We start from the raw sequence: 18,934 nt of genomic DNA, 5'->3' as shown, positions 1-18,934 counted from the left end.
GATTAAAAGGAGAAAAGACACACAAATTTACTTAATGTATATATGAAGAAGCCTTCAGAATGAAGACCCAAAGATACAAGAGAAATTGTTAATTTTTATGCTTAGTTTCAACAAAGTATAGACAGCTATGTAGAAATATGATTGTACAAAAAGGGTATGGTCTAATGTTAGATGACATTAGCATTAGTCACAGCTTTTCTGTCTAGATTCTTCTTGGCCTGAGCATATACCTCTGTGTGTGAGACAGGGCCCTCTCTGGAATAGGAGTCTTATGATTTACATCAAACAAGGTAGGTTAGCTTATTTATTTATGGCCAGCTTTTATATTTTATGTCTGGCTTTCAGGAAAAGAGGTTCTGGTTGCCATGACCCACCTTGGAGAAGAGGGATTCTAGTTTCTATGGCTAGCCTTTGGGGAAAACAAAATTGAGATGAAGAAGGTCAGAGAAACATTTTTTTTTCTGGTGCTGCTGCTGAGGCCTTCATTTTGGAGGATTGATTTATGAAACAATATCCAACATAGTGGAGTCATGAAAGGCCTCAGAAGAGGTAGCAGTTGAGTAGAGATTTGTCAGAAGTATGTCAGCCCTACAAATATCTAATTATATTACATGCAGAGGGATTTCAAGTGCAGAAATCCTAAGGCAGGCATGTGCCTGGTATTCAAGAAAAAGAAGAAGGCCATCGATCTGAATCACTTTCCAAGTGCCATGAGCTGTGCTTGGCAATGAGCCATCATGGGCAAGACACGGAGCTCTAGTACTCACACAGCCTGGAGACTAGGCCAGCAGACACAGACAGATACTAATTGAGTAATAACAAATAATAGTGTAAGTAAGTAAAAACCTGCAAAGGAGATAGGTACTTAGAAGCAAAACTGTACAAGGTAGGTAGAAATGACAAAGTCAGAGGATTCATGGTAGGTCTCCCTGAGGAAGGTTAAAATGAATTTTACATATTTCCACCGAAATATGAGATAACAGCACAGAATACAGGGAGGAGATCTGCTTCAAATAGCTATATATTTGCCTATAATTATAAAACTATCTTTGTGTTATAGACCAAATTGTGTCCCCTCAAAATTCATACATTATGTTGAAGCCATAGGCCCAATACAACTATATGTAGAGATAGGGCCTGAAGAAGGATGATTAAGGTTAAAAAGGCCATAAGGATGAGATTTTAATCTGATATAACTGGTATTCCTTTAAGAAAAGGAAGACATTAGAGCTCTTTTCATCCCCTTACCCCACAACCCCTCCCCTGTGTGCACAGACGAAAGGCCAGATAGAACAGAGCAAGAAGACTGCCATCTAAAAGCCAGAAAGAGAGGCCTCACCAGAAACCAAACCTGCCAGTACCTTCATCTTGGACTTGCAGCCTACAGAACTATGAGAAAATAAATTTCTGTTGTGTAAGCCAACCAGTGTGTGGTACGTTGTTTTGGCAACTAGAGTAGACTAATACATGACGTATCTATCTATCTTTATGTATTTTTTGTCTTGTTTTCTCATGCCTTTGGTTAGCTTCTCCTGGTAGCTGCTTCAGTTAGCTGCTTTGGGTAGACTGATAAATTGTCTTCTCTTGCATTCATGTGAGCAACAAGTGCTTCCTGGCCCAGTAATAATGCAACCATCCGCAGCTGCTGGAGGTTGTCTTCAAGTTGAAGTCATTTGAGCCTCTTTTTATTTTCTGTCTGAGGGTGCACAAAGGGAAAAAAGAAAGAGAAAAAGAAGGAAGAACACTGTGCTCTGCATCTAGGTCAAAGTATGAACACCAAAGGATTGTTTGGAGAGTTATTCTCTGAAGTTAGTATGTTCTCTTCAGTAAATCAAGAGGATGGTAGGGAAAATCCCTTCATCTTAAGATACCTCCAGAGGGATGAAGAAAAATATTTTTCTTCAAACCAAAAATACTATTGAAAGTTTAAAACTAAAACCTTTCCTTCTTGCAGATGACATTAATGATAAAATGGTTAAGGTTTATTTGATGCTTTCTATATGCCAGACACTGTGCTAGGAGCCTAATAAATATTACCTTATTTTCAAATAAGAACTAACATTTATTTAATGCTTAAAATTTTTCAGGCATTTTTCTTAGCTATTCATGTGTATAATGTCATTCTATTACATACCACTCCTACAAAGTAGGAGGACTAGTTTACATTTCATAAATAAGGAAATAGGCCATGAGTGGTGTCTCATGCTCATAATCCCAGCACTTTGGGAGGCCAAAGCAGGAGGATTACTTGAGGCCAGGAGTTTGAGATGAGTCTCAGCAATATGGTGAAACCCCATCTCTACAAAAAAAAAAAGTACAAAACATTAGTCAGGCATGGTGGCATGCCCATAGTCCCAGTGACTTGGGAGGTTGAGTTGGGAGGATCACTTGAGCTTGGCAGGCTAAGTGGCAGGGAGCCATGTTTGTGCCACTGTACTCTGGCCTGTGTGACAAAGCAAGACCCTGTCTCAAAAGAAAGAAAAAGAAAAAAATTAAAACAAAATAAAATAAATAAACAGGCTTAGGGAGGGTATAAGTGAGTTACTGAGGCTCCTGCAGAGCCAGGATTCACTCCCAGGAAACCTCTCTAATGTGTGGCCTCAATGACTTAGCAGAAAGTGGGAAGGTAGAGGGAAATGCAGAACAAGGCAGTACTACTCATTATGGAATGCCAAATCCAGAAAGAACTACAGTGGCTGTTTCATCGGAACTCCTTGTTCTTCAAGAAGACAAACTGAGGGCCAAAGATAAAAAAGGCCTTTCCCAACCAAAGACACACAGCTAGAAAGTGACAAAGCTAGGACTGGTCCTCAGGTCTCCTTACTATCTACTGGAAAATCATAAAACTCCTTGCACCATAGAAACTAACTAGAGTCAGTCCACAGAAGGAAAGGAGGCATTACTCCATCCAGAGAGATGCAGACAGCTGAGGATGTGCAAAGTCCCATAATTTCCTCCTCTCTTTCTCTCCCAAATGAAATAAGCTTCTCAGCAATATTATACAAGATCTAAATATTGCCATGTGATCCCAGTCTCTACACTGGAGGGATTGAAAGGGCTTTGTTCCTAGAGGGAATGTGTGTTTGTTTACTAACATGAAAAGGTGAGGAATGTGTCTACAAACTTCTGATAATGTTTGGGGAATGGTAAATCGAAAAGAAGACTGCTTATACTTTCGGGAAGCAGAAGCTCCTTTACAGGAGTTAATAATGCTCTCCTTTTTAATTTTTTTAATTGATTAGGTACAGAGATGTCATCATGTTTTGCTATTATGTTCTGTTTTTGTTTGTTAGTTTTGATTTTGGTTTTGGTTTTGAGATGGAGTCTTTCTCTGTCACCAGGCTGGATGCAATGGTGCGATCTTGGCTCACTGCAACCTCCTTCTCCTGGGTTCAAGCAATTCCCCTGCCTCAGCCTTCCATCCAAGTAACTGGAATTACAGGCACGGGGCACCACACCGGGCTAACTTTTAGTATTTTAGTAGAGACGGGGTCTCACCATTTTGGCCAGGATGGTCTCAATCTCCTGACTTCATGATCCTCCTGTCTCAGCCTCCCAAAGTGGTTGGATTACAGGCATGAGCCACTATGCCCAGCCTATGTTCTGGTTTTGAGGGGCCCAGAATCAATGTGGCCCAAGTCAAACTTTAGGGAGAAGAGTCAGGAGAATTTGTTGCTTTATTTTTATTTGTTTTGTTCTGTGTTTCCTCACAGGTCCAAGGCCTAGGAATTCAAACAAGAGGAACATCTGCCCATTACTCCCAGTCCTAGCTCTAACTTCCCATCAGCTCATCTCACAGTTTAGTGACTAAATAAACCAGGACCCAGTGAAAATCCTGACACTCGCCCCTAAGGAAGCAGCTTTTCTGCCCTAGTACAGAGAGGTGCTGGTCACTGCAGGAATGCATCAAGGTCACTAGGGAATTTGCCATTTTCTAAATAAGAGCTGTAACATTTTTCCTCTTTGCATTGATTTTGAAGGCAGCTTGAGAAGTACATTGAGAAACATACATGTAACTTTTTTTTCTGTCTTCAATAGCTCCCCCAAACAGAGGGCAAAATGTAAGACTTCATTTCACATTTGGCCAGATACAAAGTGCCATAAACAGCTGAAAATACTTTTGGAAATTACATGAGTTGCTTGAGGATAGATGTCAGAGTGCAACACTAATTGTGTCAAAATTTCTGTTGCTTCCACAAGAATACTTTCAAAATAATGAACATTTGTATTGAGTTAGCTGGAAAAATGGTTTATTGTTGGTTGATAATTGGTTTTTGAATTTTGTTTGTGCTTTTTTAATAAGCAGAACATCACATATATCCAGATTGATAAAAAGACCCTTTCTGACTTCAGTATATCTTTCAAATCAGACACCTTAGGGCTTCTCAAAAATTTATTTGTTTACCTTTTTCAGTAATCCACTCAACACTAGGAATGCCATCAAAATAGTTTCAAAAAAATACACCAATAAAAATGAGTCAAATTGACAAAAGCTTAGGAAACATAATTTCAGAAGGTGGCCCAGAGATTTGAAACTACACATTCCAAGGCTCTAAACAGTACAAAGAAAACCCCTTTGCTCAAGAAAACAAATCTATTTACATTATTAAAGGGTATGTTAGGTTTAGGCAATAGATTATCTCTGCTCACCATTTCCTGGGAACAGAATATTATATGAAATTTACAAGTTATCTGGTAATGTTAATTTTATTTTAACATCTTATTTGCACTAAAGGAGTTTTGAACACTTCCCAAATATAGAACATTTGGTGGAATTTGGTGTGTTAGCAGCTGTGGTTGAGTTCTTGTTTTGCCTAGTAATGCTGTACAATTCCATATGTTGTATATGTTAAAACTGAAGATAATTTTTCTTTTAATCTAATAAATAAACAAACCCTTCTTCTCAAGGTGAGAGTTTTATAGCACTGGGCAGACTGAAGCTTTGTGTCTGTTGAGAAGTATTAATAATCTGCTAAGACACACCTGTGGATTGTGAATGGCAGCATATGGCATGCATATTTATGAGGTACCACAACCAGGGCATGTTTTATTGCCTTAGAAGAGCAAAATAGATGCTGACTTATTCTGTGTAAGGAAGCAGGGCATGAATTTTGTCTCAAGAAAGCAAGATCTTGCAAAGCATGGCAACAAACAATACTCTAAATGTGTGTGTAGACATCATAGTGAATATCAGTCTGTCCCATAGCTTCTGAGTCAGAGCCCCTGGAAAACAGTGTGGAGAGAGAAAAAAAAAATCTAAACTCAGGTTCCTGCTCCAACAATGGTTAAAAATTTCTAAGGGCTCTTGTCACCTCTGTCCTTACCAGCTATGTCCTTGTGTAAGTCACTTATATCCTCAACTAAGAACTACAGGTAATCATAGTACCTATTCCTTGAGTTTACAGGCAGACTAAATGACACTTATATTAAAAGATATCCATCACATTATTTATACTATTAAGTATTGAAAAAAACCTATATGCCCAATAATAGGGGATCTATCAAATACACTATGGTTTATCTATGCAATATAATATTAAAATTAAAATTGTGTTAATAGACCACAGTACAATTTGCAACATATATGCATAAATTTGTACATTAATAAGAATTGCAAGGAAATACATAAAAATGTTAACTGGGTTTGTGTCTAGGTAGTGGAATTTTGAGAGTTTAATTTTTCTTTTTATTTGTCACAGCCTATATAGTGATCTTATAATATTTTTAAATCAGAAAAAAGTTTTATAAAATGAATGAAATTTGCTTGCCAAAGACAAAAGAGTGATATTTACAAAAATCATCACCTAGAATGAGAACCTGTAATCTGAAATGCATAAAGCAATTTAGGTAGCAGAATACTATGTTTGTTTAAAGTTAGACATTGATTTTTTTTTTTTTTGGAGACGGAGTCTTGCTCTGTCACCCAGGCTGGAGAGAAGTGATGTAATCTTGGCTCACGGCAACCTCCACTTTCCAGGTTCAAGCAATTCTCCTGCCTCAGCCTCCCAAGTAACTGGTACTACAGGCACACACTGACACATCTGGCTAATTTTTTTGTATTTTAGTAGAGATGAGGTTTCACCATGTTGCCCAGGCTAGTCTCAAACTCCTGAGCTCAGGCAGTCCGCCTGCCTCAGCTTCCCAAAGTGCTGGAATTATAAGTTCGAGCTGAATTTTTGCTGTACTAATTACTGATTGTGTTAATTTATGCAATTTACTAACTTATCTGTTTCTGTTCTTTTCTCTGTAAAACATTACCTCATAAGTTTTGTGAAGATAAAATAACACAATGCATAAATCTTTAATTTTTAAAAATTACTTTAAAAAATTTTTGTGGGTACCTAGTAGATATATATATGTATAGGGTTTGAAATCACTTTATATAATGCTTGTTGCTATGAAGTTGATGTTCCAAGTAGATATTAAATAAATATTTAATAAATATTTTTTCTACACTGGATACATTGCATCATTTTAAGAGCCTGGGAAAATCTTACCCCCAAGTATCCTTGCCACAGTTGTTTCTTTCTTTTTTTTTTTTTTTGTTTTCTTTTCAACAAATTTAAGAAAAACAACCCAAAACTTGGAGATAAGGCAAAAAGATTACAGCATTTCTTTTCAAAGCCATAGGACATCAGGGCAGGTCTTGTTGAAAAAGCCCATGAGGGTCACTTTTTGCTTATTGAAAGGCATCTGTTTTTGACTTTGCAATTGTCTTCATTAGGGCCTGGACTTGGGAAAGCTAGATCTTAATTTGCAGAAGATGGATAAGCTACAAAGTATTTTTATCTAGAAGTGCAAATAAATTCTGTCCCATAGAAAATGTAACTCCAGGCCGCACCTCGGGAGGCCGAGGTGGGCAGATCACGAGGTCAAGAGATCGAGACCATCTGGCCAACATGGTGAAACCCCGTTTCTACTAAAAATATAAAAATTAGCTGGGTGTGGTGGCGTGCACCTGTTGTCCCAGCTACTCGGGAGGCTGAGGCAGGAGAATTGCTTGAAACTGGGAGGCGGAGGTTGAAGTGAGCCAAGATTGTGCCACTGCACTCCAGCCTGGCACCTGGCGATGGAAAAAGACTCTGTCTCAAAAAAAAGAAAAGAAAAGAAATTATAACTCCAAGGGTTAAGATTTTATTCTACTTCAAGACATCAATCAGTTTTGAATCTAATTCTGGAGCCTTATTTTGGCTTTATTTTTTCTTCTCTCTCTCTTTCACTCTGTCTCTCTTCTTCTCCCCCTCTCTCTCTCTATATATATATACAAATAGAAAAAATTCATATATATGTATACACATTTATATACACACATGTATACATGTATACATATATACACACACATATATACACATATATATATAAACTTTTTTCTCACTTTCTTTTTTGAGCTAGGTCTATCATTATGCAGGTTTTCTTATTAATGAAGCAAATAAATATTTGGTACATGCTTACTATGTATTGGTATGAAAGTCATGTTTTCAACTTATTGAAAATTATACTTTAACATTTATATAGACATATTTTCATTAGAGGTTAATTGTCACCTTAAAAATTTTAACAGATGTTTACCTTTATAATCATGACATATAACGTTTATCAGTGATGAATATAGCAGTCAAAAAGAAAGATGTTACATGAGATCTTATGTCAGGATGCCCAGACACCTTCTAGGGAGGTGCATCCCTCAGAGTGAGATACACAGGAAATATATTTTGAAATCAGGAATACTCATAAATAAGGGTTTAAAAGACAGTATTAACCCCAGGTATCCCACTTAAGATACTGTGCCTCTGGATCTGTCAAGAGTGCTGGGGGGCAGTGGCAGGGAAGCACCTGCAATGAGAGAGGGTGGTAATTAGCCTATGGAGCTAGACTTGACTTAGAAATGGATTTTCTCAAAGAATGGTTTGAGAACCCACAGAGGTGCCTAAGAACTTTTCAGGCAAGGTAAAAGAGATTTTCATAACAACACCATGATGTTATTTACATTTTCATTGTGTTGACATTTGCACTGATGGTGCAAAAATAGTGCTAAATGAACTGCCCTTTAATATGACACTAATCTGTCCCAGCAGTCATTATATTCTTCTCTAAATGAACACACAAAAAGAAAGCCAGTTTTACTTAATAATATCCTTGATGGAACAGCAAAATTTGTCAATTGTATTAAACCTCACTAAGAGATTAATATATATTTTGAATATTTTGTGTAATAAAATGAAAAGTATGCATAAAGCCCTCCTGTCAAATACTAAAGTTGTCTGGAAAAAAAGTACATAATTGACTTGTAAGCTGAATTGGCAGCTTTTTTCTTCCCCATGGTACATTATTTTTCCTGAAAGAATGACTGACAAATTGTGATTATTCAGAACTGGGTATCTGGCAGACATATTTCTCAACAATAAATGAAGCAAGCATTTCACATCAAAGCAAAGCACCAGGAGAATTTGTTGTCAATTAAAAACTTTTCATCTTGCAAGCAAGTATTTGAATCTTAGAAAAGTTCTATCTACTACTGTGAGTTTGTCAATTTCCCAAATCTTAAAGACTTTTCGGTTGAAATAAATGGCAATATTCAGAGATACAAATTTTATGCTGTGTAATGTAATCAGTCAGTGTTTAGAAGAGCTAGCTACATAACTCAGATTATGCATGGATGAAGGATTCACTAAAAAATATGCCAATAAATTTTAATATACAAAAGTACTACCTGTCAAGTTTTGATGTTGTATCAAGGAAGAACATTCACAATCTTAAATGTAAATCATAGTATATAATTACAGATTTAAAACCAGTTATAGTACTAATGTAATAGGAGAGTAACACAGCAGGAGCCGAGCTTAAAAATAACATTAGGTGTTAGGCAAGAATATCCTTGATGATTTGAAAAGTCTCTTAAAGTACTCCCATTTTAGACCACATGTATGCATGATGCAGCATCTTCTTCCCATAATGCAATCGAAACCATGTATTACCATAGATTGAGTGTGGAAGCAGATATAAGAACCCAGTTGTCTTCCATTCAGCCAGACACTTATATTTTTTGTTTGGGGAAAATACATCTATATATCATTTAAAAATATTATTCATATTAACATATAATTAGTTTATTATTGTAATTTTAAAATTAATAAATATACATTTTTTAATTTCTTAGTTTTAATATCTAATATAGACTATATCAGTACATATAACCCACATAACAAAAGCTTTTTGGGGGTCTTCAATAATTTTTAGGAACATAACCAAAAAATTGAGAAACACTGTTCTATTATACTGAAGCAACAGAGATAGCACCATGTTCAATTAGATTATTCATCTAAAGAACAAAATCATTTGTTACCTGACTTAGCATAAAGAAATATAGAGTTTAGGAACTTGAGGCATCGCAGAGTTTGGGAACTATTTTAAGAACAAAAATTCTGTAAAGTTCTCACAACAGCTTGGAAAACAAACAATGAAGCTACAATTTGATGAATAATTTTTATTTGTAAAGAGTCTGGGAACAGCTCATACTGAGGCTTCCATTTAAATAAACCCAATGCTTATTTTAAAAAGCATTTACTTTATGAGTATACACATAAAAGGCTTTCCTTTACAATACTGTTGATATTAATTCTATTTCTTTGTGTTAAATCTATGACCAAACATACAAATGTACCCAATGTTTACACAGATGTCTGGAATAGAGGGCCAAGAGGCTAGATATGATTTTCAGTTAATTCCAACATGGAGGCAGTGTCACTATCTACCTGGCACTAGAGGTCTTACAAATCCTCTCATTAAAGCTCATTCATTGACTATGTTTCATTTTTTCCCACATTAAATTCCATCACAGTACAGAATCACAGTATTCCATTTAGGTGCCAGGTGAAGTCATGACATAATGAGGAGCTCATCAAAATAATTTTATAATTTATACTTGGAAATGTTTCATGTAATTTCTGTGCCCTGGAGTCTCCAATGACCCTGAACTACAGGCTCAGTCCAAGGTCTTGGGAGCTAAAGGCAAAGGTCTCCTCCTTAGATGAGCTGTCCTGATACATTAGTTACCATCTTTTAAAACTGATTTGTGTGTGTGTTTTTCAAAAGCCAAGAAATAATCTCTGAGAATCTGAATCCAATATACTGACCCATGCTGGTTAAAGGAAAAAGTGATGAAAAAGCCCAAAGATACCCAATTTCACTGATTAATTGAAAATGTCTTTGTTCAACTGCTCATTCAGTATTCACGGTCAAGTCAGACTTAAAATGGTGGTGACGATGATGCTAAAAGGAAGAATGTTCCTGGGATAGTAGAGGAGGAAAAAATAGGATTCCCTATTTTTCATTTTGCAAAGTAGGGGCATTAAAAACAGTAACAACAACAACCCTACTGTTTTTTATCTTCACTTAGTAAAAGAAAAGGCATTTTAACACCAAGAAAAAAACATATGAGCGACACAATCACAGAATAAAGGAAAGTCTCTCTTAAAATAAGCTGGCTAATAACCTTATACTGATTAGATATATCAATAGAATTTATACATATCACTATGTACCTGAGGTATATAAATACGTGCATGCACACACATATACATAGTGCAGCACAGTGCCTGGCACTAGAAAGTGTTTGATAAAATAGTAACTATTTTAATTAGGTTTTGCACCGTTAGCTTTTTAGAAGAAGAAGGCATACCAGTATAACACTAAGAGGAGATGGTTGGCGTAATTTTAAAAACTGCCTGCCTTCCTGGCTTTTTCCTTCATTTTATATTCTTCCACACCATAAAAAGTTTGAAATCACTGAAGATGAATCTCTATGTTCCCCATGAAGTCTTCTAGATGGGCCTCCAAAAGCACAGTGAGGACCTAAAACAATATTAAATAATATTTCCAGGTGTGCTGACCACTATTTAAGGGACTTTGGGCTTATGTCAAAACAACAGCTCAGTTTGTATTTTCTTTAGAAATACTCTCTTTCAAGAGATTACAAGCCAAGCAGAAAGACTTGCTCCACAATGAAACTAGCAGTAGGTCCTCAGGTGAATTGCACTAGCAGCTGTGCATATAAATAAGTTGATAGTAGGCATTTAATTAGAAAATAAACTTTCTATGCAAGTCCTTGGAGTTACATGAATTTAACCCGATATTCTAATCAGGGAAATAAGATAACTTAAAATGAATGCATTCACTCTTCTCTATCATATCCATTACACGCGTCATAACCATGCCTATTTCTTTCAAGTGCAGAAAGAGTCTCAGAATGCCTTTTTTATTTGACACCTCAGAGACTGATACTATGAACTGGCCACATTTAGCATAAAGAATGAAATGCATTTGCTATTTCTGATCTAGATTTTCTTTTCTTTTCTTTTTTGAGACAGGTTCTTGTTCTGTTGCCCAGGCTGGAGCACAGTGACATGATCATAACTCACTGCAGCCAAGAACTCCTGGGCTCAAGTGATCCTCCTGCTTCAGCCTCCCAAATAGCTGGGACTAGAAGTGCCTGCTGCCATGCCTAGCTAATTTTATTTTAATTTTAAGAGATAGGGTCTGGCTTTGATACCGGAACTGGTCTAAAACTCCTGGCCTCAATCAACTCCTAGGCCTCCCAAAGTGCCTCCTCTAGTCTAACCAACTCTTCTCATCCCAGAGTTTTTCATTCTGGTTTATAACTTCATAGAATCGCAAATGCTCTTTTCTTTCTCTAAAATGTGTTTATCCCTCAACCTCCATTAACTATAATGAAGCCCTGTTTCATTATTCAAGAGTTGGATGTGGGTCATCTCTTCTTAACAATTGTTCCAAAATGACTTCTCCAGAGAGCATCTGGTATCTCTCCTTTCAGGTCTCACAGGGCCTTTGCTCAGCAGGTAGCATCTTGCACCACACTTAGTAATTTATTTTTCATCTTTCTCACTAGTCTTTAAGGTTTGGGATGTCAATTCATCCTAACTGCCTCCATATCCCTAAGTCACGTTCACCACAAATACAGAACTGAATCAATGTGTATTTAATGATTTTGAGGAAATATCTTCACGGACAATGTCTGCAGGTGTTGAAATAGAAAATCTAAAACAGGTTGGGTGCATTGGTTCATGCATGTGGTTTTACATCAACCCCTAAAGAAGAACTTGAAAACTTGTCTTTTAAATCACCCATCAAAGAAGAACTTTAAATACTCTACATAGGAATTTTACTTACTATTAAAGCAATTTGGCACACATGATATAAAACTTAAAAATGTATCAGGATCTAGTTTAATCACCAAACCAGAAGTAAAGAAGGAACATGCTTTTTAATCATCAGTGTATCTTGTTCAAAGTTAGGAATTTACAATCTGGAACCATTTCCTTGGGTAAGCCACCTAACATTGCTAGATATCAACTTTGTAATTTTAAAAATCAGGCTAGTAAGATGTTCTTAATAGAGCTACTATAAAGACTGAAGAACTGTAGTACTTATGACAACTTTTTAAGAGCTCATCTCAAAGTTTCCACCTTCTAAAAATTACAACTTTATCCTTACAACTGCTCTGATTGAAAACTTTAGATCTGCTCTGACTCCTTTCTCTCTTTCTTTCACACCCTGTGTCTGGTCTGTGAGCAAATCTTCTTGACTCCACTTTCAAAATAATGATCTCACCCTTTCCCACCACTTCCACCACTACAATTCTGATCAGAGCCAGCATCATCTCTCAGCTGGGCGGAACAATTCAATAGCCTCCTTCCTCACACAGCAGCCAGAGATCCTATAAACATCTAACTCAGGTCACATCTCTCCTTTCAAAATGCCTAAAACCTGAGAATCCCACTCAGCATGAAAGCCAAAGTCCTCACAGTGACCCTGTAGGCTCTACCTTATCCAACTCCATCTCTTTTTCTCATTGACCTTCTTTCCCTTGCTTCCTCCATTTCAATCACCCAGACCTTCTTGTTGATGTTTAAACATGTCAAAAATATTCATACCTTTACCCCAGCTATCTTCTCAGACTAGAGCACTCTTCCCTCAGATAACTACAAGACCTACCCCTTTGCTTCCTCATATCACCACTGAAATGTCACTTTATCATGGAGGCCGGCAGTAACTGCTCTCTATTAAACAGCATTCTCTCTACCAGTGCTCCCTATTCCCTGTTATACTGTTTAATTTCTCTTCCAGGCCTCCTACCACTGTATGTGATCACCCTCAGGGCTATTGCACACTCCTCCCAAGCATATAATATCAGCATTGTACTTCCTTACCCATGCTGACATGAGGCACAAACATGTGACTAGCTTGTGCCAGTGAAATGTATGTGGCTTCTGGCTTTAAGGGCCAGTCCACAGCTCACCATCTTCCTTTCAGGTATCAAAATGCAAGGGTGAAGATGAAGTCTCTATCCTGAATCCCTATGTAACTGAATTTCAGATCCTCTCTGCTAGCCTGCATGGAACGTGCAGCATGAGTGAGAAATAAACTTCTAGTGGGTTAAGTCACTGATATTTGGGGTTTGTTTTTTCTGCAGCACAACCTAGATGATCCTGATGAAGCTATTGCCTGATCCATATTTACCTACTCAGTTATTTATTTATTGTCAGAATTCCTTACAAAACATAAGCTTCAGGAAGGCAAGGCCTTTGCCTGTTTGTTCCCTGCTATATCATCAGCACACAGAGCAATGCGTGGCATGCAGTGCATGTCTAATAACTATTGGTGGAATAAATAAATATATGAATGAATGAAGTCTTAATATGTGGCCAGTACTAAGTGATTTGCAGCTGCTCTTTGCAGCTGCCAACAATAGATTTGCAACTACCAACAACAGATTGGGACGATTGTTATGATGTCCATTTTGCAGATGGAGGAACTAAGACCGAGAAGGGAATGGCACCTGACACAAAGTAGAAAATCAGGAAATATAAGATCTATGTCTTTCTAAGAAGAGGGACTAGGAGTGTTAAGGCCCTGGAGCCCTTACCTAAGAATAGCTCAATAAATTATGGTGAATGGATTTGGATAAATGTAGTATCATAGAGTCTATTGAATCAAAGTAAAAGATGATTAATTTGTACCCACATTTTTGCTCTCAAAAAATGTCATAGTGAGAGAAAATTCATAAATTATTCCAAGGGTGTTATGTTTTTGCACCAAAATTAATACTTTTTCATAATATTCGAAGCTTTTCTTCATAGATCTGTATTCCTTTTTTAGTCTAAGCTCACCACAAGAGGACGAGTTGATGAGTGAATAAAAATCAACTTCATCCCAGCACTTTGGGAGGCCAAGGCAGGTGGATCACGAGGTCAAGAGATCGAGACCATCCTGGTCAACATGGTGAAACCCCGTCTCTACTAAAAACACAAAATCAGCTGGGCGTGGTAGCACATGCCTGTAGTCCCAGCTACACGGGAGGCTGAGGTCAGAGAATTGCTTGAACCCAGGAGGCGCAGGTTGCAGTGAGCCAAGATCGCGCCATTGCACTCCAGCCTGGGTAACAAGAGTGAAACTCTGTCTCAAAAATAAGTAAATAAATAACAAAAAAGCAACTTCAGAAGTTCGGTGATGGAGAGGAGGAGATTCTATTCCTAGGTTTCAATCCCAGCTTGGAAATGTACTAGATGTGTGACCATAGATGAGTTATTTAGTAGTTCTGTGCCCATTTTTTAAATATACTATAGAGATATTAATATCTATTTATAATAGATAAATGATACTGTGAGGAGCCAACGAAGCTATGTATATAAAGTTTTTGACAGAAATTTAACTTACAAAAGGTAGCTATTGGTAGTAAAACAATGCAAATACATAAATGTGAATTCCTTTTCCCTCTGCCCTGCTCTATGACAATGTTTTCTGAAATGTATTCTGGGAAACACTAATTCCATGGAAATTAAATAGCTGTTGCAATAAAAGATGTTTACTGTGATCACTATAGTAAAGTAAACTTAGGGGAAATCCAGCATTGCTTCCAAACGCATGAATTCTGGAGGTGCGCGCTTGACATCCATCCCATTTACTAGGTATGCAATTCTAGGCCACTTAACCAGTCAGCACTTCAGTTTTATCAATGGTGAAGTGTAGGTAATAATTGTATTGCACATATACCATGGTTTTAAGTATTAAATTGGATCATCTACGTATCAAGTAACTATAATTTGTCATCCAAATCAAGACATGTTTTCCCCAATATTTTATTATGAAAACTTCCAAATATGCAAACAGAACTTAAAAGAACTTTTATCTGCCAACCTATGTGTCTTCCACTTAGATCCTATGATTAAAATTTCACTAGGTTCCTTGATTACACGTTTATCCATCCATCTATTCTTTTTTTTCCTAAGAAACATTTGAAAGTGAAAGGTGACACTATTAATGTTTATGTGAGGACAGAGAAGTTGTATTGGGACTCTTCTAGGCAGCTCTTGGACTCGTCCAGACCTGAATATGTGGTCCCCCTGCATGAAATTTGCCTACCACAGTGATCAGCACATTGTAGGCACAAAATGAATGATAGTTATTTTAGCTTCCGGTTATCTAAAAATTCTGGATTAAACAAAGATACATGGTGTTCTGTCCTGTAGGAACAATCCTGAATAATTTCCTGATTACACGGTTCATTACTGATTTGAGGTTGCCTCTGTATTACTGCAAAATTTGTTTTATAGTACCCTACAGACTCAATGATTATTAGTGGTCAGTGTGGCATCTTTGCCCCACCTCTGCTCCTTGAGAAAATTAATAAAACCTAAAAACTATCTTGGTTAGGAGGCATATTATCTGCAGAGTTCACCACATTGTGAAATAAAATCCACTTCTGCTAGCAAAGTTTCCCAGCTGACCACTCAGTAACTGCCCTACAGAAATTCAGCATCCAGACTTCTTTAATTGTTTACAGTGGAGTGATTTATCTAGAGGATAAAAGAATGGGCTCACTAGCCAGGTTTGTAGACATCAGCCAAGTTGGCCAGGGTATACTTACAAATCAGTTTGAGGTAGAGAATATCAATAAAAGTAATGATAAAATAGAACTACCATGTATTAAGCACTTAATCATATGTCAAATAATGTGTTCAGCACTTTACATGGAGGATTCTTGGACGTGGTATCTAAGACCATGTTTATGTCTCTTTTCTTATGTCTCAGTGTGACTTTCACTAGGCCACTTAACCAGCTCCTTTATAAAATCTTGTCTTGTACTGATATCGTAACTAGTAACACAAAGAAAAGCAAAAGGGAGTGGGAGAAAAAGGAGAGAAAAAAGCTGTAAGAGCTTTTGATGCATAAATTCAAAATAATTATCTAAAGATATTTCCGTATTTATATTTACTCTGTAATTTCTACTCTGGAAGGAGTCTGACATAGCAGAAAAAAATATAAGCTTAAGTACTTCAGACCCTTGTTTGAATTTCACCTTCATCTCTTCACCTAGAGGCAACCTGTTAAAACGCCCCAGACCTAGCCTCATCTACACAATGGAAATTGTGATCTTTTCTCCTTATTGAGAAGATCTGGCTAAGTCATGGGAACTCCAGTCCACAATCAGGAACAAGTGAGCATTCATTACCATCTACTTCCTCTCTCTTTTTTCATTCAGTGATTACCTAATTAACTCATTTATTTATTCATTTGCTATAAAGCAAGCAAAGTACAATATGTGGGGACACAAATCCTAATTGTGTTATTTACTACTTGTATGAACTGGCTCTGAATCTCAAATTCTTCAACTATAAATTGGCGATCCATGGACATACTGCTGAGGTTGCCTTCGGGTAATGGTAGTGTGTCTGGAAGAGAAGAGAAGTCAAAGCTCTGGGCTCCTGCTCTCTTCCCTCAACCAGAGCAGCTCTGTATTTATCTACTTTATGGTTGAGGTTTCCTGCAAGATTTTCTTTTAAAGAAATAATTCCACATACTTGAAATAAAGAAAAGAAAGAAAATATCTGGACCAGCCAATTATTACTGGTCCATTATTACTCTAATTTCTAATGATTTTAAGTGTTCCTTGGAGGCTTATTAAGTGCTCAATCCTGAAGAGCTAGTTTTTCAGGGAGCTACAGAAGCTATGGGGTTTAAAACTTGGTTCCTACTCTAAAGGAACTCAATCTCATTAAGAAGATGAGCTTTCTGTCCACATAACTGTTGAAAAATTGTGGGACGGTATAAGTGCCACTGTGAATGACAAAGTGGCAAGGTATGGAATCTCAGAGACGGGAAAGTCCCTCAAGGCCTGGCACGGTGAGGGTTTCAGCTGGGCCAGGTAAGGAGAGAACTGGATTACAAGAAAGGAATTGGAAGGCCATATGCAGTAAAAAACATAGTATAAGCAAAGATGCAGCATAAGAAAAGAACGCAGGAGGTGCCGGAAACTCCAGGAGCCCAGCCATCCCCTACTGCAAAGTGATGAATGGAGATGCTTTGTAAGACCTTAAATGGCCAACTCAGGCATTTGGTGCTTCGGTGTATGATAATTAAAACCAGCGAGAGTTGTTTTGAGTAGGACATGATAAAAAACAAAAACAAAAACGTGTTTTAGAAAACTAAACCTAATGATATTGAGAAAGCTGGGGAAGGAACACCAAGATTCTATTCAAGAAACCTTTCTATTATCCTCATCTTACTTTGCAGCATTTAACAAATTCGATCTCTTTCTTGAAGCACTTTCTTTTCTTGGCTTACAGGACACTGTGTTCTGGTTGTCCTCCCACCTCATAAGCTAGTCTGATTTGGGGGTCCCTCTTACCTCTCCAGAGTCCAGACCTTAGGACACCCTGGGGCCCACCCACTACCCTTCTTCATTCTGCTTTCCATATTAACTCTCTTGATTGTCTCATTCAGTCTCATGACTTTTAATACATTAATATGCTGACTCCCAAACTTAAATCTCCCATCTGAACCTCACCCTTGAGGTCGACAGTGTTATAAACAGTTGCTACTTAATATTTCTAATGAGCATCTCGAACGTAAATGCCTCAAACATACTTATCTTACACAATGACACCTCATTTTTTCCAACTGCTTAGGCCAAAAACGCTGGCAGTCATCCTTGAATATACTTCTTTCCTTATAACCCATGACCGATCTATGAGCAAATCCTGTTGACTCTAACTTCAGAATATATGCACGACCCCTGATACTCCTTACATCTCCACCAGTCCTACCCTGGTCCTAGCCACCATTGTCTGTCACTCTGGTTACTGCAATTGGCTTCTAACTGGTATGCTTACCTTTTTTACTTGCCCTTTTAGAGGCTGGCCACAGCAGCCAGAATAAGTCTGTTAAAATGAAAGTTAGACAATGTCTTTCCTCCTCTCAAAATGCTCCAACAGCTGTGCCCCTTACTTAGCCCAAAAACCGAAGTTAATGGCCTTCAGGCCCCTGGCTTGCCTCTCCCATTTCCTACCTCCTTCCTCAGGCTCACCTTGGAGATTTTGCTATAAGTTGCTCACTCTCCCTGGAGCGTTCTTCCACCAGATATCCACAGGACTTGCTCCCTCAAGATTTTCAAGTTTTTATGCAAAGATTATCTTTCTTTAAAAATCATCTTTTAAAAAGTAAAGATTGCCGTCCTTAAAATTGCCACCCTTACTACCAGAAAAGGAATTCCCTGCTCACCTTCCCACCATGATTTTTCTCCATGGCTCTTAATTCTCACAACATACTCTTTTTCTCCCCCCAGTTATTTATCATATTTGGTTTCTGACTTTACACTAGAAAGTAAGCTTCATGAAGGCAGGATTATATTAGTTTTGTTCATTTCTGTTTTATTTATTTATTTTTGCTGCTGCATCCTGGTATCTAAAATGGTAAACTCTAAATATTTGTTGAGTGAATGGATGTTATGTTGATAAAAATTTGGACTGCGGTGGCAACAAGTGTTTGAAAAGGAAGAAAAGAACATCAAAGAAGAAGGAAAACAGATGGAAAAAAGCCCACAAGTACTAAGTGGTCTGCTGGAAAAAAGGAGTAAGGA

Source organism: Callithrix jacchus, chromosome 10, assembly GCF_049354715.1.
Source record: "Callithrix jacchus isolate 240 chromosome 10, calJac240_pri, whole genome shotgun sequence".
NCBI classification, from domain to species: domain Eukaryota; kingdom Metazoa; phylum Chordata; class Mammalia; order Primates; family Cebidae; genus Callithrix; species Callithrix jacchus.
Note: the sequence above shows the minus strand (reverse complement) of the source record.